This window comes from Anomaloglossus baeobatrachus, chromosome 4 (genome assembly GCF_048569485.1).
Source record: "Anomaloglossus baeobatrachus isolate aAnoBae1 chromosome 4, aAnoBae1.hap1, whole genome shotgun sequence".
Lineage (NCBI taxonomy): Eukaryota > Metazoa > Chordata > Amphibia > Anura > Aromobatidae > Anomaloglossus > Anomaloglossus baeobatrachus.
In genome coordinates this window covers 577,782,432-577,805,482 of record NC_134356.1, presented here as the reverse complement: position 1 = coordinate 577,805,482, position 23,051 = coordinate 577,782,432, and the positions used below count along the sequence as shown (strand labels likewise).

Here is a 23,051-nt window from a genome sequence, read left to right as displayed (position 1 = left end):
GAGGGAGACTGTGGTTGGAGTCCCCGTGCTGTGTTTCTAAAAGAACCAAGATGAACAAGTCATGGCTCTCAGAGGACTTTTCTTCCCCTGTGTCAGCCAGGGGACGGGAAAGGCACGCGTATTTTTGAGAGTGCTTCATGCAAAGCATCTTTTTCTTTTTCAAAAGGGGGCTCAACCGATCCCAGGCAAGTGGGGTGTGTGTGGCCCAGTTAGTGGAAACGAGGGAGACTGTGGTTGGAGTCCCCGTGCTGTGTTTCTAAAAGAACCAAGATGAACAAGTCATGGCTCTCAGAGGACTTTTCTTCCCCTGTGTCAGCCAGGGGACGGGATAGGCACGCGTATTTTTGAGAGTGCTTCATGCAAAGCATCTTTTTCTTTTTCAAAAGGGGGCTCAACCGATCCCAGGCAAGTGGGGTGTGTGTGGCCCAGTTAGTGGAAACGAGGGAGACTGTGGTTGGAGTCCCCTCGCTGTGTTTCTAAAAGAACCAAGATGAACAAGTCATGGCTCTCAGAGGACTTTTCTTCCCCTGGGTCAGCCAGGGGACGGGAAAGGCACGCGTATTTTTGAGAGTGCTTCATGCAGAGCATCTTTTTCTTTTTCAAAAGGGGGCTCAACCGATGCCAGGCAAGTGGGGTGTGTGTGGCCCAGTTAGTGGAAACGAGGGAGACTGTGGTTGGAGTCCCCGCGTTGTGTTTCTAAAAGAACCAAGATGAACAAGTCATGGCTCTCAGAGGACTTTTCTTCCCCTGTGTCAGCCAGGGGACGGGAAAGGCACGCGTATTTTTGAGAGTGCTTCATGCAAAGCATCTTTTTCTTTTTCAAAAGGGGGCTCAACCGATGCCAGGCAAGTGGGGTGTGTGTGGCCCAGTAAGTGGAAACAAGGGAGACTGTGGTTGGAGTCCCCGCGCTGTGTTTCTAAAAGAACCAAGATGAACAAGTCATGGCTCTCAGAGGACTTTTCTTCCCCTGTGTCAGCAAGGGGACGGGAAAGGCACGCGTATTTTTGAGAGTGCTTCATGCAAAGCATCTTTTTCTTTTTCAAAAGAGGGCTCAACCGATCCCAGGCAAGTGGGGTGTGTGTGGCCCAGTTAGTGGAAACGAGGGAGACTGTGGTTGGAGTCCCCTCGCTGTGTTTCTAAAAGAACCAAGATGAACAAGTCATGGCTCTCAGAGGACTTTTCTTCCCCTGTGTCAGCCAGGGGACGGGAAAGGCACGCGTATTTTTGAGAGTGCTTCATGCAAAGCATCTTTTTCTTTTTCAAAAGGGGGCTCAACCGATGCCAGGCAAGTGGGGTGTGTGTGGCCCAGTTAGTGGAAACGAGGGAGACTGTGGTTGGAGTCCCCGCGCTGTGTTTCTAAAAGAACCAAGATGAACAAGTCATGGCTCTCAGAGGACTTTTCTTCCCCTGGGTCAGCCAGGGGACGGGAAAAGCACGCGTATTTTTGAGAGTGCTTCATGCAAAGCATCTTTTTCTTTTTCAAAAGGGGGCTCAACCGATGCCAGGAAAGTGGGGTGTGTGTGGCCCAGTTAGTGGAAACGAGGGAGACTGTGGTTGGAGTCCCCTCGCTGTGTTTCTAAAAGAACCAAGATGAACAAGTCATGGCTCTCAGAGGACTTTTCTTCCCCTGTGTCAGCCAGGGGACGGGAAAGGCACGCGTATTTTTGAGAGTGCTTCATGCAAAGCATCTTTTTCTTTTTCAAAAGGGGGCTCAACCGATGCCAGGCAAGTGGGGTGTGTGTGGCCCAGTAAGTGGAAACAAGGGAGACTGTGGTTGGAGTCCCCGCGCTGTGTTTCTAAAAGTACCAAGATGAACAAGTCATGGCTCTAAGAGGACTTTTCTTCCCCTGGGTCAGCCAGGGGATGGGAAAGGCACGCGTATTTTTGAGAGTGCTTCATTCAAAGCATCTTTTTCTTTTTCAAAAGGGGGCTCAACCGATGCCAGGCAAGTGGGGTGTGTGTGGCCCAGTTAGTGGAAACGAGGGAGACTGTGGTTGGAGTCCCCGCGCTGTGTTTCTAAAAGAACCAAGATGAACAAGTCATGGCTCTCAGAGGACTTTTCTTCCCCTGTGTCAGCAAGGGGACGGGAAAGGCACGCGTATTTTTGAGAGTGCTTCATGCAAAGCATCTTTTTCTTTTTCAAAAGGGGGCTCAACCGATGCCAGGCAAGTGGGGTGTGTGTGGCCCAGTTAGTGGAAACGAGGGAGACTATGGTTGGAGTCCCCTCGCTGTGTTTCTAAAAGAACCAAGATGAACAAGTCATGGCTCTCAGAGGACTTTTCTTCCCCTGGGTCAGCCAGGGGATGGGAAAAGCACGCGTATTTTTGAGAGTGCTTCATGCAAAGCATCTTTTTCTTTTTCAAAAGGGGGCTCAACCGATGCCAGGCAAGTGGGGTGTGTGTGGCCCAGTTAGTGGAAACGAGGGAGACTGTGGTTGGAGTCCCCTCGCTGTGTTTCTAAAAGAACCAAGATGAACAAGTCATGGCTCTCAGAGGACTTTTCTTCCCCTGTGTCAGCCAGGGGACGGGAAAGGCACGCGTATTTTTGAGAGTGCTTCATGCAAAGCATCTTTTTCTTTTTCAAAAGGGGGCTCAACCGAAGCCAGGCAAGTGGGGTGTGTGTGGCCCAGTAAGTGGAAACAAGGGAGACTGTGGTTGGAGTCCCCGCGCTGTGTTTCTAAAAGAAACAAGATGAACAAGTCATGGCTCTCAGAGGACTTTTCTTCCCCTGGGTCAGCCAGGGGACGGGAAAGGCACGCGTATTTTTGAGAGTGCTTCATTCAAAGCATCTTTTTCTTTTTCAAAAGGGGGCTCAACCGATGTCAGGCAAGTGGGGTGTGTGTGGCCCAGTTAGTGGAAACGAGGGAGACTGTGGTTGGAGTCCCCGCGCTGTGTTTCTAAAAGAACCAAGATGAACAAGTCATGGCTCTCAGAGGACTTTTCTTCCCCTGTGTCAGCCAGGGGACGGGAAAGGCACGCGTATTTTTGAGAGTGCTTCATGCAAAGCATCTTTTTCTTTTTCAAAAGGGGGCTCAACCGATGCCAGGCAAGTGGGGTGTGTGTGGCCCAGTAAGTGGAAACAAGGGAGACTGTGGTTGGAGTCCCCGCGCTGTGTTTCTAAAAGAACCAAGATGAACAAGTCATGGCTCTAAGAGGACTTTTCTTCCCCTGGGTCAGCCAGGGGATGGGAAAGGCACGCGTATTTTTGAGAGTGCTTCATTCAAAGCATCTTTTTCTTTTTCAAAAGGGGGCTCAACCGATGCCAGGCAAGTGGGGTATGTGTGGCCCAGTTAGTGGAAACGAGGGAGACTGTGGTTGGAGTCCCCGCGCTGTGTTTCTAAAAGAACCAAGATGAACAAGTCATGGCTCTCAGAGGACTTTTCTTCCCCTGTGTCAGCAAGGGGACGGGAAAGGCACGCGTATTTTTGAGAGTGCTTCATGCAAAGCATCTTTTTCTTTTTCAAAAGGGGGCTCAACCGATGCCAGGCAAGTGGGGTGTGTGTGGCCCAGTTAGTGGAAACGAGGGAGACTATGGTTGGAGTCCCCTCGCTGTGTTTCTAAAAGAACCAAGATGAACAAGTCATGGCTCTCAGAGGACTTTTCTTCCCCTGGGTCAGCCAGGGGATGGGAAAAGCACGCGTATTTTTGAGAGTGCTTCATGCAAAGCATCTTTTTCTTTTTCAAAAGGGGGCTCAACCGATGCCAGGCAAGTGGGGTGTGTGTGGCCCAGTTAGTGGAAACGAGGGAGACTGTGGTTGGAGTCCCCTCGCTGTGTTTCTAAAAGAACCAAGATGAACAAGTCATGGCTCTCAGAGGACTTTTCTTCCCCTGTGTCAGCCAGGGGACGGGAAAGGCACGCGTATTTTTGAGAGTGCTTCATGCAAAGCATCTTTTTCTTTTTCAAAAGGGGGCTCAACCGAAGCCAGGCAAGTGGGGTGTGTGTGGCCCAGTAAGTGGAAACAAGGGAGACTGTGGTTGGAGTCCCCGCGCTGTGTTTCTAAAAGAACCAAGATGAACAAGTCATGGCTCTCAGAGGACTTTTCTTCCCCTGGGTCAGCCAGGGGACGGGAAAGGCACGCGTATTTTTGAGAGTGCTTCATTCAAAGCATCTTTTTCTTTTTCAAAAGGGGGCTCAACCGATGTCAGGCAAGTGGGGTGTGTGTGGCCCAGTTAGTGGAAACGAGGGAGACTGTGGTTGGAGTCCCCGCGCTGTGTTTCTAAAAGAACCAAGATGAACAAGTCATGGCTCTCAGAGGACTTTTCTTCCCCTGTGTCAGCCAGGGGACGGGAAAGGCACGCGTATTTTTGAGAGTGCTTCATGCAAAGCATCTTTTTCTTTTTCAAAAGGGGGCTCAACCGATGCCAGGCAAGTGGGGTGTGTGTGGCCCAGTTAGTGGAAACGAGGGAGACTGTGGTTGGAGTCCCCGCGCTGTGTTTCTAAAAGAACCAAGATGAACAAGTCATGGCTCTCAGAGGACTTTTCTTCCCCTGTGTCAGCCAGGGGACGGGAAAGGCACGCGTATTTTTGAGAGTGCTTCATGCAAAGCATCTTTTTCTTTTTCAAAAGGGGGCTCAACCGATGCCAGGCAAGTGGGGTGTGTGTGGCCCAGTAAGTGGAAACAAGGGAGACTGTGGTTGGAGTCCCCACGCTGTGTTTCTAAAAGAACCAAGATGAACAAGTCATGGCTCTCAGAGGACTTTTCTTCCCCTGTGTCAGCCAGGGGACGGGAAAGGCACGCGTATTTTTGAGAGTGCTTCATGCAAAGCATCTTTTTCTTTTTCAAAAGGGGGCTCAACCGATGCCAGGCAAGTGGGGTGTGTGTGGCCCAGTTAGTGGAAATGAGGGAGACTGTGGTTGGAGTCCCCGCGCTGTGTTTCTAAAAGAACCAAGATGAACAAGTCATGGCTCTCAGAGGACTTTTCTTCCCCTGGGTCAGCCAGGGGACGGGAAAGGCACGCGTATTTTTGAGAGTGCTTCATTCAAAGCATCTTTTTCTTTTTCAAAAGGGGGCTCAACCGATGCCAGGCAAGTGGGGTGTGTGTGGCCCAGTTAGTGGAAACGAGGGAGACTGTGGTTGGAGTCCCCTCGCTGTGTTTCTAAAAGAACCAAGATGAACAAGTCATGGCTCTCAGAGGACTTTTCTTCCCCTGTGTCAGCCAGGGGACGGGAAAGGCACGCGTATTTTTGAGAGTGCTTCATGCAAAGCATCTTTTTCTTTTTCAAAAGGGGGCTCAACCGATGCCAGGCAAGTGGGGTGTGTGTGGCCCAGTTAGTGGAAACGAGGGAGACTGTGGTTGGAGTCCCCGCGCTTTGTTTCTAAAAGAACCAAGATGAAAAAGTCATGGCTCTAAGAGGACTTTTCTTCCCCTGGGTCAGCCAGGGGATGGGAAAGGCACGCGTATTTTTGAGAGTGCTTCATTCAAAGCATCTTTTTCTTTTTCAAAAGGGGGCTCAACCGATGCCAGGCAAGTGGGGTATGTGTGGCCCAGTTAGTGGAAACGAGGGAGACTGTGGTTGGAGTCCCCGCGCTGTGTTTCTAAAAGAACCAAGATGAACAAGTCATGGCTCTCAGAGGACTTTTCTTCCCCTGTGTCAGCAAGGGGACGGGAAAGGCACGCGTATTTTTGAGAGTGCTTCATGCAAAGCATCTTTTTCTTTTTCAAAAGGGGGCTCAACCGATGCCAGGCAAGTGGGGTGTGTGTGGCCCAGTTAGTGGAAACGAGGGAGACTATGGTTGGAGTCCCCTCGCTGTGTTTCTAAAAGAACCAAGATGAACAAGTCATGGCTCTCAGAGGACTTTTCTTCCCCTGGGTCAGCCAGGGGATGGGAAAAGCACGCGTATTTTTGAGAGTGCTTCATGCAAAGCATCTTTTTCTTTTTCAAAAGGGGGCTCAACCGATGCCAGGCAAGTGGGGTGTGTGTGGCCCAGTTAGTGGAAACGAGGGAGACTGTGGTTGGAGTCCCCTCGCTGTGTTTCTAAAAGAACCAAGATGAACAAGTCATGGCTCTCAGAGGACTTTTCTTCCCCTGTGTCAGCCAGGGGACGGGAAAGGCACGCGTATTTTTGAGAGTGCTTCATGCAAAGCATCTTTTTCTTTTTCAAAAGGGGGCTCAACCGAAGCCAGGCAAGTGGGGTGTGTGTGGCCCAGTAAGTGGAAACAAGGGAGACTGTGGTTGGAGTCCCCGCGCTGTGTTTCTAAAAGAACCAAGATGAACAAGTCATGGCTCTCAGAGGACTTTTCTTCCCCTGGGTCAGCCAGGGGACGGGAAAGGCACGCGTATTTTTGAGAGTGCTTCATTCAAAGCATCTTTTTCTTTTTCAAAAGGGGGCTCAACCGATGTCAGGCAAGTGGGGTGTGTGTGGCCCAGTTAGTGGAAACGAGGGAGACTGTGGTTGGAGTCCCCGCGCTGTGTTTCTAAAAGAACCAAGATGAACAAGTCATGGCTCTCAGAGGACTTTTCTTCCCCTGTGTCAGCCAGGGGACGGGAAAGGCACGCGTATTTTTGAGAGTGCTTCATGCAAAGCATCTTTTTCTTTTTCAAAAGGGGGCTCAACCGATGCCAGGCAAGTGGGGTGTGTGTGGCCCAGTTAGTGGAAACGAGGGAGACTGTGGTTGGAGTCCCCGCGCTGTGTTTCTAAAAGAACCAAGATGAACAAGTCATGGCTCTCAGAGGACTTTTCTTCCCCTGTGTCAGCCAGGGGACGGGAAAGGCACGCGTATTTTTGAGAGTGCTTCATGCAAAGCATCTTTTTCTTTTTCAAAAGGGGGCTCAACCGATGCCAGGCAAGTGGGGTGTGTGTGGCCCAGTAAGTGGAAACAAGGGAGACTGTGGTTGGAGTCCCCACGCTGTGTTTCTAAAAGAACCAAGATGAACAAGTCATGGCTCTCAGAGGACTTTTCTTCCCCTGTGTCAGCCAGGGGACGGGAAAGGCACGCGTATTTTTGAGAGTGCTTCATGCAAAGCATCTTTTTCTTTTTCAAAAGGGGGCTCAACCGATGCCAGGCAAGTGGGGTGTGTGTGGCCCAGTTAGTGGAAATGAGGGAGACTGTGGTTGGAGTCCCCGCGCTGTGTTTCTAAAAGAACCAAGATGAACAAGTCATGGCTCTCAGAGGACTTTTCTTCCCCTGGGTCAGCCAGGGGACGGGAAAGGCACGCGTATTTTTGAGAGTGCTTCATTCAAAGCATCTTTTTCTTTTTCAAAAGGGGGCTCAACCGATGCCAGGCAAGTGGGGTGTGTGTGGCCCAGTTAGTGGAAACGAGGGAGACTGTGGTTGGAGTCCCCTCGCTGTGTTTCTAAAAGAACCAAGATGAACAAGTCATGGCTCTCAGAGGACTTTTCTTCCCCTGTGTCAGCCAGGGGACGGGAAAGGCACGCGTATTTTTGAGAGTGCTTCATGCAAAGCATCTTTTTCTTTTTCAAAAGGGGGCTCAACCGATGCCAGGCAAGTGGGGTGTGTGTGGCCCAGTTAGTGGAAACGAGGGAGACTGTGGTTGGAGTCCCCGCGCTTTGTTTCTAAAAGAACCAAGATGAAAAAGTCATGGCTCTCAGAGGACTTTTCTTCCCCTGTGTCAGCCAGGTAACGGGAAAGGCACGCGTATTTTTGAGAGTGCTTCATGCAAAGCATCTTTTTCTTTTTCAAAAGGGGGCTCAACCGATGCCAGGCAAGTGGGGTGTGTGTGGCCCAGTTAGTGGAAACGAGGGAGACTGTGGTTGGAGTCCCCGCGCTGTGTTTCTAAAAGAACCAAGATGAACAAGTCATGGCTCTCAGAGGACTTTTCTTCCCCTGTGTCAGCTAGGGGACGGGAAAGGCACGCGTATTTTTGAGAGTGCTTCATGCAAAGCATCTTTTTCTTTTTCAAAAGGGGGCTCAACCGATCCCAGGCAAGTGGGGTGTGTGTGGCCCAGTTAGTGGAAACGAGGGAGACTGTGGTTGGAGTCCCCTCGCTGTGTTTCTAAAAGAACCAAGATGAACAAGTCATGGCTCTCAGAGGACTTTTCTTCCCCTTGGTCAGCCAGGGGATGGGAAAAGCACGCGTATTTTTGAGAGTGCTTCATGCAAAGCATCTTTTTCTTTTTCAAAAGGGGGCTCAACCGATGCCAGGCAAGTGGGGTGTGTGTGGCCCAGTAAGTGGAAACAAGGGAGACTGTGGTTGGAGTCCCCGCGCTGTGTTTCTAAAAGAACCAAGATGAACAAGTCATGGCTCTCAGAGGACTTTTCTTCCCCTGGGTCAGCCAGGGGACGAGAAAGGCACGCGTATTTTTGAGAGTGCTTCATTCAAAGCATCTTTTTCTTTTTCAAAAGGGGGCTCAACCGATGCCAGGCAAGTGGGGTGTGTGTGGCCCAGTTAGTGGAAACGAGGGAGACTGTGGTTGGAGTCCCCGCGCTGTGTTTCTAAAAGAACCAAGATGAACAAGTCATGGCTCTCAGAGGACTTTTCTTCCCCTGGGTCAGCCAGGGGACGGGAAAGGCACGCGTATTTTTGAGAGTGCTTCATGCAAAGCATCTTTTTCTTTTTCAAAAGGGGGCTCAACCGATGCCAGGCAAGTGGGGTGTGTGTGGCCCAGTTAGTGGAAACGAGGGAGACTGTGGTTGGAGTCCCCGCGCTGTGTTTCTAAAAGAACCAAGATGAACAAGTCATGGCTCTCAGAGGACTTTTCTTCCCCTGTGTCAGCCAGGGGACGGGAAAGGCACGCGTATTTTTGAGAGTGCTTCATGCAAAGCATCTTTTTCTTTTTCAAAAGGGGGCTCAACCGATCCCAGGCAAGTGGGGTGTGTGTGGCCCAGTTAGTGGAAACGAGGGAGACTGTGGTTGGAGTCCCCTCGCTGTGTTTCTAAAAGAACCAAGATGAACAAGTCATGGCTCTCAGAGGACTTTTCTTCCCCTGGGTCAGCCAGGGGACGAGAAAGGCACGCGTATTTTTGAGAGTGCTTCATGCAAAGCATCTTTTTCTTTTTCAAAAGGGGGCTCAACCGATGCCAGGCAAGTGGGGTGTGTGTGGCCCAGTTAGTGGAAACGAGGGAGACTGTGGTTGGAGTCCCCGCGCTGTGTTTCTAAAAGAACCAAGATGAACAAGTCATGGCTCTCAGAGGACTTTTCTTCCCCTGTGTCAGCCAGGGGACGGGAAAGGCACGCGTATTTTTGAGAGTGCTTCATGCAAAGCATCTTTTTCTTTTTCAAAAGGGGGCTCAACCGATGCCAGGCAAGTGGGGTGTGTGTGGCCCAGTTAGTGGAAACGAGGGAGACTGTGGTTGGAGTCCCCACGCTGTGTTTCTAAAAGAACCAAGATGAACAAGTCATGGCTCTCAGAGGACTTTTCTTCCCCTGGGTCAGCCAGGGGACGGGAAAGGCACGCGTATTTTTGAGAGTGCTTCATTCAAAGCATCTTTTTCTTTTTCAAAAGGGGGCTCAACCGATGCCAGGCAAGTGGGGTGTGTGTGGCCCAGTTAGTGGAAACGAGGGAGACTGTGGTTGGAGTCCCCGTGCTGTGTTTCTAAAAGAACCAAGATGAACAAGTCATGGCTCTCAGAGGACTTTTCTTCCCCTGTGTCAGCCAGGGGACGGGAAAGGCACGCGTATTTTTGAGAGTGCTTCATGCAAAGCATCTTTTTCTTTTTCAAAAGGGGGCTCAACCGATGCCAGGCAAGTGGGGTGTGTGTGGCCCAGTTAGTGGAAACGAGGGAGACTGTGGTTGGAGTCCCCGCGCTTTGTTTCTAAAAGAACCAAGATGAACAAGTCATGGCTCTCAGAGGACTTTTCTTCCCCTGGGTCAGCCAGGGGACGGGAAAGGCACACGTATTTTTGAGAGTGCTTCATGCAAAGCATCTTTTTCTTTTTCAAAAGGGGGCTCAACCGATGCCAGGCAAGTGGGGTGTGTGAGGCCCAGTTAGTGGAAACGAGGGAGACTGTGGTTGGAGTCCCCGCGCTGTGTTTCTAAAAGAACCAAGATGAACAAGTCATGGCTCTCAGAGGACTTTTCTTCCCCTGTGTCAGCCAGGGGACGGGAAAGGCACGCGTATTTTTGAGAGTGCTTCATGCAAAGCATCTTTTTCTTTTTCAAAAGGGGGCTCAACCGATGCCAGGCAAGTGGGGTGTGTGTGGCCCAGTTAGTGGAAACGAGGGAGACTGTGGTTGGAGTCCCCTCGCTGTGTTTCTAAAAGAACCAAGATGAACAAGTCATGGCTCTCAGAGGACTTTTCTTCCCCTGGGTCAGCCAGGGGACGGGAAAGGCACGCGTATTTTTGAGAGTGCTTCATGCAAAGCATCTTTTTCTTTTTCAAAAGGGAAGGTCAACTGATGCCAGTCAAGTGGGGTGTGTGTGGCCCAATTAGTAGCAACGAGGGAGACTGTGGTTGGAGTCCCCTTACTGTGTTTTACATGCTTTTAGAAGGGCATGACATGGCTTAGAGGTTGACTTTCAGCATCTGGAAACTGTTGGCTACCAAAATGCTGCCTTTCCAACCTTTTTAACCGAGGATTTTCGAGACCTTATGCCCATCGCAGTGCTCCAAGAGCCGATGCCCAGGCGCCACTCCTTCTCCAACAAAGGCGTGCACGCGCTACACCAGCATGTCGCGCTAAACATCACTGATTCCTTGAGAAACTCTGTGTGACAGGGTGCATTTCACCACAGATAATTGGCCCAGTAAGCATGGACAGGGGCGTTACATGTCGCTGACTGGGCAATGGGTTACTGTGGGGAGAGATGGAGAAGGGTCTGCTGTACAAGTCTTGCCGTCCCCACGAGTTGTTTCAATCCTTCTTCTGTATGTAGAAGTTAATACACTGCTTCTGCCTCTTCAACCTCGTGTGGGTCCTCCACCTTGGCGCAAACCCTGTGTGGTCAGGCCACCCTTCCTTGTAACTGCGCACAAGGAATACCACACACCTCCTTACTATGCTGGCAGCAGAGCTCAATGCCATCAGGCGGTCAAAGGTTTACTTTGAAATGTATGGGAAATGTGAGTCACACCGCTGAGAAGTTGTGGACGGTTAGCTCTGGAGACCGAGTTTCATCAATGGTTGTCTCCACTCAACCAGCAGCCAGAGAAGGCCGGGTGCGACAATGATGCAAACATGGGTGCGGCCCTTCGCTGTGACAATGTGACACACGTGCCTTGTGTGGTTCACGTGTTGAACCTGGTTGTCCACAATTTTTAAAGCACTATCCTGGCCCACATGGCCTTCTGCAGAGAGCACGGTGTAACGCCTTCCTTGATCCACACACTCAGATGGGCTGTAAATGATAGGCTAGAGGGAAGCCACTCACCAAGCAGGACCCCTAGAACCCTGAAACCCTTTAACCCCTATACAGGGATTAGGAATTACACAGGGCCCAAGGTGATTAATACCTGTGGAAGGCTGCAGTTCCAGAGAATAGTAGTCAGGCAGGGTCAAAACATTAATTGAGGAACAGGAACAGAATGGGACGGCCAGGACTTAATCAGAAAACAAGCAGAGGTGAAATGCGGATCGGCCAACAAGGTACATAAACAGCAAGCAGGAAAAGTAGTCAGGTAACAAGCACACAAAATCATAAAACTGAACTGGGGGTAAAAGCAGAGCTATGTCTGGCAGTGGTCTGCAGACAGGATGGGCATAAAAAAGGGTGTGGTGTCTTCCCATTGGTTGTAGCTGAATGATGGTATTTCATCTGTGAGATACCCACCAGCTACATTCAGCCAGAGATTCTGCATCTGTCAAGGTAATGCAGCCCAGTGGGTGAGCATAACCTGCGTCCACCTGCGCTGCTGGCATCGACTCCTCTCCCATCATCAGCACTATGCATGAAAGGAACACGTTGTCACCTGGCGACCGGAGTACAAATTGACGGAGCGTACTCCGTTGGTGAATTAACAGCCGTGTGCGGCAATGATGCAAACCTGGCTGCGGGCCATCGTCAGGGCAATGTGACACACGTGCCTTGTATGGCTCACATGTTGAACCTAATTCTCCAGCAATTTTTAAAACACCATCACGGCCTACATGGCCTTGTGCAGCGGGCACGCTCGCTTTGTGCTCACTTCCATCGTGCGCACACAGCAGCTCAACAACTTTCGTCGCTACAGAAGTCTTTAGGTCTGGTGGTTAAACGCCTGAAATGCGATGTGCCCACACGCAGGAATTTGAATCTGCACATGTTGCAGCGTTTGTGGCAGCACCGCCGAACCCTGCTGCAATACGTTATGACATATAGCCTGGGATAACTTGATCCAGAGGTGGTGCAGATCACGCTGCTGGAGTGGTGTCAGATCAAGGACCTATGCACCCTGCTACACAGTTTACAAATGTCGACGAAGATGTTTAGCACTGGCAATGTCATTCTCAGCGTGACAATTCTGGTCATCTACATGATGGAGCACACTGTAATTATTATTCGGAGTCAGGTGTTGGGACAAGAGGAAGGGGAGGAAGTACAGGAGGAGTCATATGCGGAAGGGATAACAAGATCTATGAGGTCCAGATGGTCAGCGGCACCTATGCGGCAGTCATGGTGAGGGAGAGGGATTAACAAGGGCGCATAGTATCAGCAAAAAGTGTTGAGGAAGGTGCAGGAGCCCATGAAGAAATGGAGGACGAACTGGCAATGGGCATGGAAGACTCAGCAGATGAGTGAGAGCTTGCTCACATTTCGGTTGTGCGAGGTTGTGGGGAGAGGGCAGAGGAAGGAGGCACGATTCTCACCTCTCTGCCACCAACACACCAAGGACTTGGTCCTCCTGGATGCACAAGACACATGAGCGCCTTCTTGCTGCACTACCTACAACATGACCCTCGGATTGTACGAATTCAAAGTAATCCAGAATACTGGGTTGCCACACTGTTAGATCCCCGGTACAAGACAAAATTTGGCGAAATAATTCCTGCCATAGAAAGGGACGCACGTGTACAGGAGTATCTGCAGAAGGTGGTACGCAATCTTAGATCTGCTTTTCCACTAAACACCAGTGCTGCACAGAGTGAATCTCAACGCTTTGTCATGGATAGGAGGAAATGGTCTTTTACTTGTCCACATCTGAGGGACCGAGGGCTGGCTGCTGTGCTGAGATGGCGTTGAGTACGGTGTCCCTGCAGAGTTGCACTTTTGGTCATATACCAAAATGAGTTGAAAAAGGACAGATGCTGGTGGAAAGGGGAACAGGTGTGTTGGAAAGGGGAAAAAAGTTTTGGTCCGTGGATTTGGTGGTTAAGCAACAGTAACATTTGCTGAAGAAACACCATCTGTTACAGTGGGACTGGCAGATTTGGATAAAGTGGTATATACTATGTTACCGCTATATAACGAAAATTAATAAGAAAAGAAAGAGAAAGGTATATATCCCCATCAGCAGTCAGTGTCCACCGTGCTCCCAGTTGGAAAAGGAGAGGTTGGCAACTGGAAGGTTTGGTGGAGGATACAGAGCTGTGTGGCTATGAAACTAATAGTAGCCTGAACCGAGTTAGACGCCATTCGGATCTGGAGACTGGGAGCCCTGTTAGCGTCACAGGGTCCACATGCCCACCCAGCCCAGGAACTCCCTGTTAACAACACAGGGGCCATTGAGTACGCTGACCGTGTGCGTAGGGGCACACCTGTGGACAGCAAGCGCATCAGCAGCAGCAGGCCTGTTAATGCCACTGGGCTGCACAAGCAGGACTGGTAGGACAGGAGCTGGTCTTAACCGTTCTGCGTTACCAACTGTGGTGGTGGCCTGCATCGACGCCCTATCCCTGCCTACCTCTGGCCTAAAGCCGCAATGGGTTCAACACATGGAGGTGTGCTCTTTCAGAGCATAATAAAAGACTGCGCACCTCCTTGTTGGCTCCAGCCCCTTTTATAACCTGGGTCCGCCCCAAACCAGGGTAAACCACAATGCACCTCCTGGAGACAAAAGTAGAGTGACACGTCATGAGTGGCATAACTAGCGTCCTATTTGGAACCGCAACTTCAATGATGACCTCATGGCTGCCATGACCCAAACACCTCACCAGTCATCGTCTGACCATCAATAATGCGGTGACAAGTCATAGGGGTGGGCCTCTGCAAGCCATTTGGGAGGACACCTGATGCCCTATGGTCTATATGGGACCCCCACATCAGGGGCAGGGCCAAAGAGTTCATTACCGGACCTAGTCTCTGATGCAGTAAGTGCCTGAGCATGCTCAGTAGCATGAAATACAGTCTCTGAAAAAAGACTATCAGCTTTAGCATGGTGTCTCGGCACAAAACAGGACTTAGACCCGGCACGGAATGCAAGTACCTGTGCAAAGAGGCTTTTCACACTTAGTGTGGTAGAATGCGCTGTATCCCGAAATGAAGACTTAGCGTCAGGAATGGCACAGTCAGGCTGAGCATACTCACTAGGCGAAACACTGTAATTAGGCTGCAGCTGGGGTAAATCGGCACACGCATGCGCACTAGGTGCCTCTCCACACTTAGAAGTGGAGGAGAAATTGCTCTTGGAGATGCTGTCTATGAACAGAAGGAAAAGCTAAAGGAAGCCTGACTTTCTATCCCTCCGAATTATCAAATGTAGCAATGAATTCCCTGAGTTTGCTATAACATTAGCGTAGCAAAATGTGCATGAGGGTGTCATGTAGAGGTGCTATAAATAGCTTGTCACCAGTGGGGCACTAATGGAATACAACAGCCAGTTCTATGATGCCACTAAATGGCAGTATTTTTTGCTATCATTATAGCTTATTAAAAAAAGAGCAGGAGGGTGTCATGCAGAGGTGATAGAAGTAGCTTGGCACCAGTGGGGCACTAATGGAATACAACAGCCAGTTCTATGATGCCACTAAATGGCAGTATTTTTTGCTATCATTATAGCTCATTAAAAACAGAGCAGGAGGGTGTCACGCAGAGGTGCTAGAAATAGCTTGTCACCAGTGGGGCACTAATGGAATACAACAGCCACTTCTTGTATGCCACTAGGTACACTGAGTGTTTGCTAGTATAATGGCTTAGTAACAATGAGTTTGAGTGTGCAATGCAGGCAGACGTGCTGCAAATATCTTTGCACTAGTTTGACTACACAAAAGTACAATAGCCACGTTTAGGATGCCACTAGGTACACTGACTGTTTGCTAGTATAATGGCTTAGTTAAAAAGAGTTTGAGTGTGCAATGCAGGCAGACGTGCTGCAAATATCTTTGCAATAGTGTGACTAGACAAAAGTACAATAGCCACGTTTAGGATGCCACTAGGTACACTGAGTGTTTGCTAGTATAATGGCTTAGTTAAAAAGAGTTGGAGTGTGCAATGCAGGCAGACATGCTGCAAATATCTTTACAATAGTGTGAATAGACAAAAGTACAATAGCCACGTTTAGGATGCCACTAGGTACACTGACTGTTTGCTAGTATAATGGCTTAGTTAAAAAGAGTTTGAGTGTGCAATGCAGGCAGACGTGCTGCAAATATCTTTGCACTAGTTTGACTAGACAAAAGTACAATAGCCACGTTTAGGATGCCACTAGGTACACTGACTGTTTGCTAGTATAATGGCTTAGTTAAAAAGAGTTGGAGTGTGCAATGCAGGCAGACATGCTGCAAATATCTTTACAATAGTGTGAATAGACAAAAGTACAATAGCCACGTTTAGGATGCCACTAGGTACACTGACTGTTTGCTAGTATAATGGCTTAGTTAAAAAGAGTTGGAGTGTGCAATGCAGGCAGACATGCTGCAAATATCTTTGCACTAGTTTGACTACACAAAAGTACAATAGCCACGTTTAGGATGCCACTAGGTACACTGACTGTTTGCTAGTATAATGGCTTAGTTAAAAAGAGTTGGAGTGTGCAATGCAGGCAGACGTGCTGCAAATATCTTTGCACTAGTTTGACTACACAAAAGTACAATAGCCACGTTTAGGATGCCACTAGGTACACTGACTGTTTGCTAGTATAATGGCTTAGTTAAAAAGAGTTGGAGTGTGCAATGCAGGCAGACATGCTGCAAATATCTTTACAATAGTGTGAATAGACAAAAGTACAATAGCCACGTTTAGGATGCCACTAGGTACACTGACTGTTTGCTAGTATAATGGCTTAGTTAAAAAGAGTTTGAGTGTGCAATGCAGGCAGACGTGCTGCAAATATCTTTGCACTAGTTTGACTAGACAAAATTCCAATAGCCACGTTTAGGATGCCACTAGGTACACTGAGTGTTTGCTAGTATAATGGCTTAGTTATATTGAGTTGGAGTGTGCAATGCAGGCAGACGTGCTGCAAATGTCTTTGCACTAGTGTGACTAGACAAAAGTCCAATAGCCACGTTTAGGATGCCACTAGGTACACTGACTGTTTGCTAGTATAATGGCTTAGTTAAAAAGAGTTGGAGTGTGCAGAGGACAGGAGGGTACAGTGCCAGGATTGTGGGGCTCTGGGTAGAGGAATGGAAGCCTGCCTTTCTATTCCCTCCTAATGGTGAAATGCAGCGACGAAATCCCTGACCTTGGCTACACAGACGCTGTCTCTGTTTTCAGGACCTGTCACCTATGGCTCTGACCCTACCGGTTTGAGCCCTTAAAAGGACTGATAGAAAGTGCTCTCCCTAAGCTGTCCAGCGCTGTGGATGGAGCGCATACAGCTGTATCGGCGATAGGACAAAGGACGGAGCTGCGACAGTGATGTTTGACACCAAAGACGCAGAAGAGATAATGGCGTCCTGGAGGAAAATGTCCGGTTTTATAATGCAGGGACATGTGACATGGACATCCTATCACACATGCCGTTGCTTCTCTGGCTAAAAGTCCACTTAGCTGTGTGTGTCTGGGATTGGCTGACATGCTGGCCCGCCCCACTACACGCGCACGCTTAGGGAAGGAAGACAAGGAAAAAAAAAAAAAATGGCGATCGCCATTATAGAAACAGCAGTGATCTGAAGGCGCTGTTCACGCACACTATACACTGAAATGTCATAATAGTGTGATTCACAGAGTGACTTACACTATTACAGCGGAAACCAAGCTAGGAATTAGCTGTTTTTTTGCTGCTAGAACCGTTCTCGAACGTTTCTAGAACTATCGAGCTTTTGCAAAAAGCTCGAGTTCTAGTTCGATCTAGAACAGGCCCCAAAATCACTGGAGCCTAGAACTGGAGAACCTCGAACCGCGAACCGTGCTCAACTCTAACTGTGATCTGTACCAGTAGTAGCCCATGATCAGCATCAGTAGAAGCCTGCGATAACTGCCAGTTGAAGCCCATTGTCAAAGAAAGTGGAAGCCTGTGACCTGTGCCTAAAGAAATACTTGAGGAAGCCGCAGACTATGCAGGTCAAGGTCACAGCCCTGACTTCTCTTTGTAGCTACCCCATTTTGCCTCAGTCCAGTCTTTTGCATACAGGTTGTATTGTATAAATTCTTATAGTCTGTTGTTATTGTACAAGGTGGGCTATAAGTATGGATACACACTGATAAAATGGAAGTGATTGCTGATAACACCTTACCATTTGTGGCATATTAGTACATGGGAGGGGCCAAACATTTGAGGCCGGGTGACACCCATGGCGGCCATCTGCAAAGCTGCCATTTTGATTTCAACGTTACTTTTTTTTTATGTGGGTGTATCCATCCTTATGGCCCATCCTGTATACATGCCGGCAGCATTTTCCACCTCAACATCTTTTACTTGATTTGCTGCTAACATGTATTTGGCAGACACAGGGTTTGCTCTATGTTGTTATGTTTTGATAGGTTGTTTTGTATAACTTTCCTGCCTGGTTCAATAGTCCTGGGTGCAGTAACTGTCACACACAGCTTCTATGTTTCAGCCTAAGGGCTGTTTTAATTGTTTTTATGTCTTGTATTTTGTTGGTGTTTTCTCTAGTCATTAACAAAATTTATATATTTTTGTGATCATCCACTCATGGCATACCGCTGTTTCTCTTTCTAAATTGTTCATGTATTGGTATTGTGAGGCAGTGACAGGTGTCATATATGAAGGGCGCTATGTTTCCCCCAGAATGTGTTTGGAGACCTCGTAAGACCTGCTGGAGTGTGTTGTAGTCACAGTCACCGCTGTGAGTGCAACACAAAATAAAAGAGTGTGAACTTGGTGAAGATATTTGACCAAGTATTTTGTTTAATTAAACCTGTTAGGGCTTTTATTTTTGGAGAGTTCTGTAAGTTTGGCAGTGGGACGGATTTCTCCCTCCAGTCTGGGTTTTGCAATAGGGTCATGTCCAGGGAAATACATTTAATCCAGCAGAGCATAGCAGTGTGTGTACCACTTGAGATCCAGGTTGTTGGAGCAGCATGTGCTATATGAGCTGGCTGTGTGGCACAAACACAAGCCAACACTTAGAAATGGGGATGTTCAGGGTCGGACTGGGGTGTCTGGGGCCTACCAGGGGAAATAACTCTAGGGGCCCACCACCCTACAGCTACATGCAAATATCTATTAGCTGCTATGCCCATTATAGTTTAGAGCTGACTGTAAAGCACAGGCGGCTCCTGCACATCTCCTGTGCACACACACAATAACTGTACAAATACAGTAGTTTTCAGTAATGGGATCTTTGGTGACAAGTTATCACCGATCCACAGGGTAGGTAGGTGATAACTTATTGACTGGTGGAACCAGACCAGTGGAAACCGCACCGATCGGAAGAATGAGGACCTATTATCCCTGACAGGGCACTTATATGCCCATTATACAATGCAGCAGCAGGTGGGATGTGTGACCGCAGCTCCATTCATCCTCTGTGGGGTGAGATGTGTGACCGCAGCTCCATTCATCCTCTGTGGGGTGGGATGTGTGACCGCAGCTCCATTCATCCTCTGTGGGGTGGGATGTGTGACCGCAGCCTCATTTATCCTCTGTGGGGTGGGATGTGTGACCGCAGCTCCATTCACCCTCTGTGGAGCAGTCAGATAAAAACAAGCGCAGCGCTCGCAGCCACTGAGGATTGAATGGATCAGGGGTCGAGTCAGACATGAGCTTGTGTAATGGGGATAAAAGTTGCACATTTTGACGATCAGTTCGGGTCCCAGCAATCAGACCCCACTGATGAATAAGTTACTACATACTTAAGCCTGCTTTACACATTGCAAATAGTTGTACAATCGTATTTGCGATGTGACACGCCCAGGTTGCATACGGGATCTTAAGAGATTGCACGTAGGTCGTTCATTTGCTGTCACACATGCGTTAGTAGTCTATGTTAAATTGATCAATTTTGTGTGCGATCCTTTAGATCAGGGGTGGGGAACCTTTTTACTGCCGGGGGCCATTTGGAATTTCCTACTAACCTTTGGGGGCCGCACAACATTATCAACCTGAAAAATAACCCTGCTATATTTGGTCAAACGATTAACTCACCCCTATTGTGGTGGCCGGAGCTGCTTCTCTTTGGTGCGATTGTAATGTTCGGTGATATTGATCATCTTGTTTCTCACAGCTGCTTTTCCAGGTTTGTCTCTGTCTGGAGATGCTGGGGGCATACACATCACAGGAGGGGCCAGGGCGCATAAATTACAGGAGACACTGGGAGTACACATCACAGGAGGGGCTGGGGCATATACATCACAGGAGGGGCTGGGGCATATACATCACAGGAGGGGCTGGGGCATATACATCACAGGAGGGGCTGGGGCATATACATCACAGGAGGGGCTGGGGCATATACATCACAGGAGGGGCTGAGGCATATACATCACAGAAGGGGCTGGGGCATATACATCACAGGAGGGGCTGGGGCATATACATCACAGGAGGGGCTGGGGCATATACATCACAGGAGGAGCTGGGGCATATACATCACAGGAGGGGCTGGGGCATATACATCAGTAGGGGGCATGGACAGCCCTGGCGGTGGCACAGACATGACTGGGGACACGCACAGCACTGGGTGGCAGCACGCACAGCACTGGGTGGCAGCACGCACTGCACTGGGTGGCAGCACGCACTGCACTGGGTGGCAGCACGCACTGCACTGGGTGGCAGCACGGACTGCACTGGGTGGCAGCATTAGGGAGACAGACAGGTCTGGGGGAACATAGACATCAATAGGAGAGCACGGACTGGGGAGCATAGAAAGCAGTGGGAGGGTACAGACAGCAGTAGCGAGTTAAGAGCACTGAGGGGTGGCACACAGCACTGGGGAGCATGGACAGCATAAGGGGGACACAGGCAGCACTCACCGTGGCATGGACAGCACTGGTGGCAGCATGGACAGCATTAGGTGGTGCGGACAGCACTGGTGGGGGGGCATAGACATCACCCAGGGGGTACAGACAGCACTAGGGGGGGCACGGACAGCAGTGAGGGGTTACACCGCGCTGAGGGGGTACACAGCACTGGGGTGTACACAGCATTAGGGGGTACACACAGCACTAGGGGGTACACACAGCACCTGGGGGTACACAGCACTGGGGGGTACACACTGTACTAGGAGGTACACAGCACGAGGGGGTACACACAGCACGAGGGGGTACACAGCACGAGGGGGTACACAGCACGAGGGGGTACACACAGCATTAAGGGGTACACAGCATTAGGGGGTACACACAGCATTAAGGGGTACACACAGCATTAGGGGGTACTCACTGTACTAGGGGGTACTCGCTGCACTAGGTGGTACACACTGCACTAGGGGGCACATAGCACGAGGGGGTACACACAGCACTGGGGTGTACACAGCACTAGGGGGTACACACAGCACTAGGGGGTACACACAGCACCTTGGGGTACACAGCACTGGGGGGTACACACTGTACTAGGAGGTACACAGCATGAGGGGGTACACACAGCACGAGGGGGTACACACAGCACGAGGGGGTACACACAGCACGAGGGGGTACACACAGCACGAGGGGGTACACAGCACGAGGGGGTACACAGCACGAGGGGGTACACAGCATGAGGGGGTACACAGCATGAGGGGGTACACAGCATGAGGGGGTACACACAGCATTAAGGGGTACACACAGCATTAAGGGGTACACACAGCATTAGGGGGTACACACAGCATTAGGGGGTACTCACTGTACTAGGGGGTACACACTGTACTAGGGGGTACACACTGCACTAGGGGGTACATACAGCACAAGGGGGTACACACAGCATTGGGGGGTACATACAGCACGAGGGGGTACACAGCACGAGGGGGTACACACAGCATTGGGGGGTACATACAGCATTGGGGGGTACACACAGTACGAGGGTGTACACAGCACTGAGCAGGGGGGGGGGGGGGCAGCGATGGGTTGAGTACTCGCAGTGAGGGGGAGGGAGAGTCACACACACACACAGCACAGTTTCGGGAGGCTGGTAAACCTGTGCAGCTCTTATGTGTGACTTTATCGCAGCTTGCTGCTTACCCGCCCACCAGAGCACACAGGCCGGGGATAAGCCTAGAATGTATGGGCTGCAGTCAGGTCCTGGAAGTCAGGATCTGGAGAGAGCCCGTACATTCTAGCATCTACCCACAGGGCATCAGGCTGTGGGATTTAAAGGGCCGGCAGCCGGGAAAAGCGCGGCTGCCACCAAAGCACAATGGTCCCCGGGAATGTGCCCGGGGGCCGCATAAAAAGTCGTCACGGGCCGTATACGGCCCGCGGGCCGGAGGTTCCCCACCCCTGCTTTAGATCATGTGTTCTGTGACGTATGCATTGGGCACCCTTTTTTTTTTAATTTATTGACTTGCCAAGCGTGTGTAATGTGTAGGGATGTGTTTTTACTATGTCATCTGCCATTCACCTCTGCTACATGGCCGATGACAGCAGACACAGAAAGAGCCGCACAATCAGAATGAACTCGGGTTAACTTCACCCGACTTCATTGTCATGCTGCGGCTCTGTCTGTGTCGCGTCCTGATTAGCGGTCACCAGTGAAGGGCTCACCGGTGACCGCTAATCCCCTGAGTAACTGAATTGAGCAGCTCTCTCTCATATACTCACTGATTCCCGATCCCCGGCGCGGCGCTGCACGGTATTCACACTGCTCCGGCGGCTTTTACTATTTTGAAAAAGCCGGCCGCCCATTAAACAATCTCGTATTCCCTGCTTTCCCCGCCCACCGGCGCCTATGATTGGTTGCAGTGAGACACGCCCCCACGCTGAGTGACAGGTGTCTCACTGCACCCAATCGCAGCAGCCGGTGGGCGTGTCTATACTGTGCAGTGAAATAAATAATTAAATAATTTAAAAAAACGGCGTGCGGTCCCCCCCAATTTTAAAACCAGCCAGATAAAGCCATACGGCTGAAGGCTGTTATTCTCAGGATGGGGAGCTCCACATTATGGGGAGCCCCCCAACCTAACAATATCAGCCAACAGCCGCCCAGAATTGCCGCATACATTAGATGCGACAGTTCTGGGACTGTACCCGGCTCTTCCCGATTTGCCCTGGTGCGTTGGCAAATCGGGGTAATAAGGAGTTATTGGCAGCCCATAGCTGCCACTAAATCCTAGATTAATCATGTCAGGCGTCTCCCCGAGAAACCTTCTATGATTAATCTGTAAGTGACAGTAAATAAACACACACACCGAGAAAATCCTTTATTAGAAATAAAAAACACAAACATATACCCTCGTTCACCACTTTAGTAAGCCCGAAAAAGCCCTCCATGTCCGGCGTAATCCAGGATGGTCCAGCGTCGCTTCCAGCTCTGCTGCATGGAGGTGACCGGAGCTGCTGAAGACACCGCTGCTCCTGTCACCTCCACGCAGCAACTGAAGACAGCCGCGCCATCAGCTGAGCTGTCACTGAGGTTACTTGAATCCAGCGGTGGATGCAGCGGTGGCCGCGGGTAACCTCAGTGACAGCTCAGCTGATCGCGCTACTCACCGCTGCTCCTGTCAGCTCCACGCAGCAACTGTGGTGAGTAGCGCGATCAGCTGAGCTGTCACTGAGGTTACCCGCGGCCACCGCTCTATCCAGTGACAGCGGATAACCTCAGTGACAGCTTAGCTGATCGCGCGGCTGTCTTCAGTTGCTGCGTGGAGGTGACCGGAGCGGCGGTGTCTTCAGCAGCTCCGGTCACCCCCATGCAGCAGAGCTGGAAGCGACGTTGGAGGTCCGTGGATTATGCCGGACATGGAGGGCTTTTTCGGGCTTATTA

General features: G+C 50.1%; 1 long non-coding RNA gene across 1 annotated transcript in view; it reads right to left on the bottom strand.

The window, feature by feature from the left end:
* Positions 1-19,517, bottom strand: part of LOC142301851 (uncharacterized) — a 78,280-nt gene extending 58,763 nt beyond the window's left edge. The window contains exon 1 of the long non-coding RNA XR_012752894.1: positions 19,311-19,517. This is a non-coding gene — a long non-coding RNA (uncharacterized LOC142301851). The remainder of the gene's footprint in view (positions 1-19,310) is intronic.
* Positions 19,518-23,051: the final 3,534 nt, after the last annotated feature.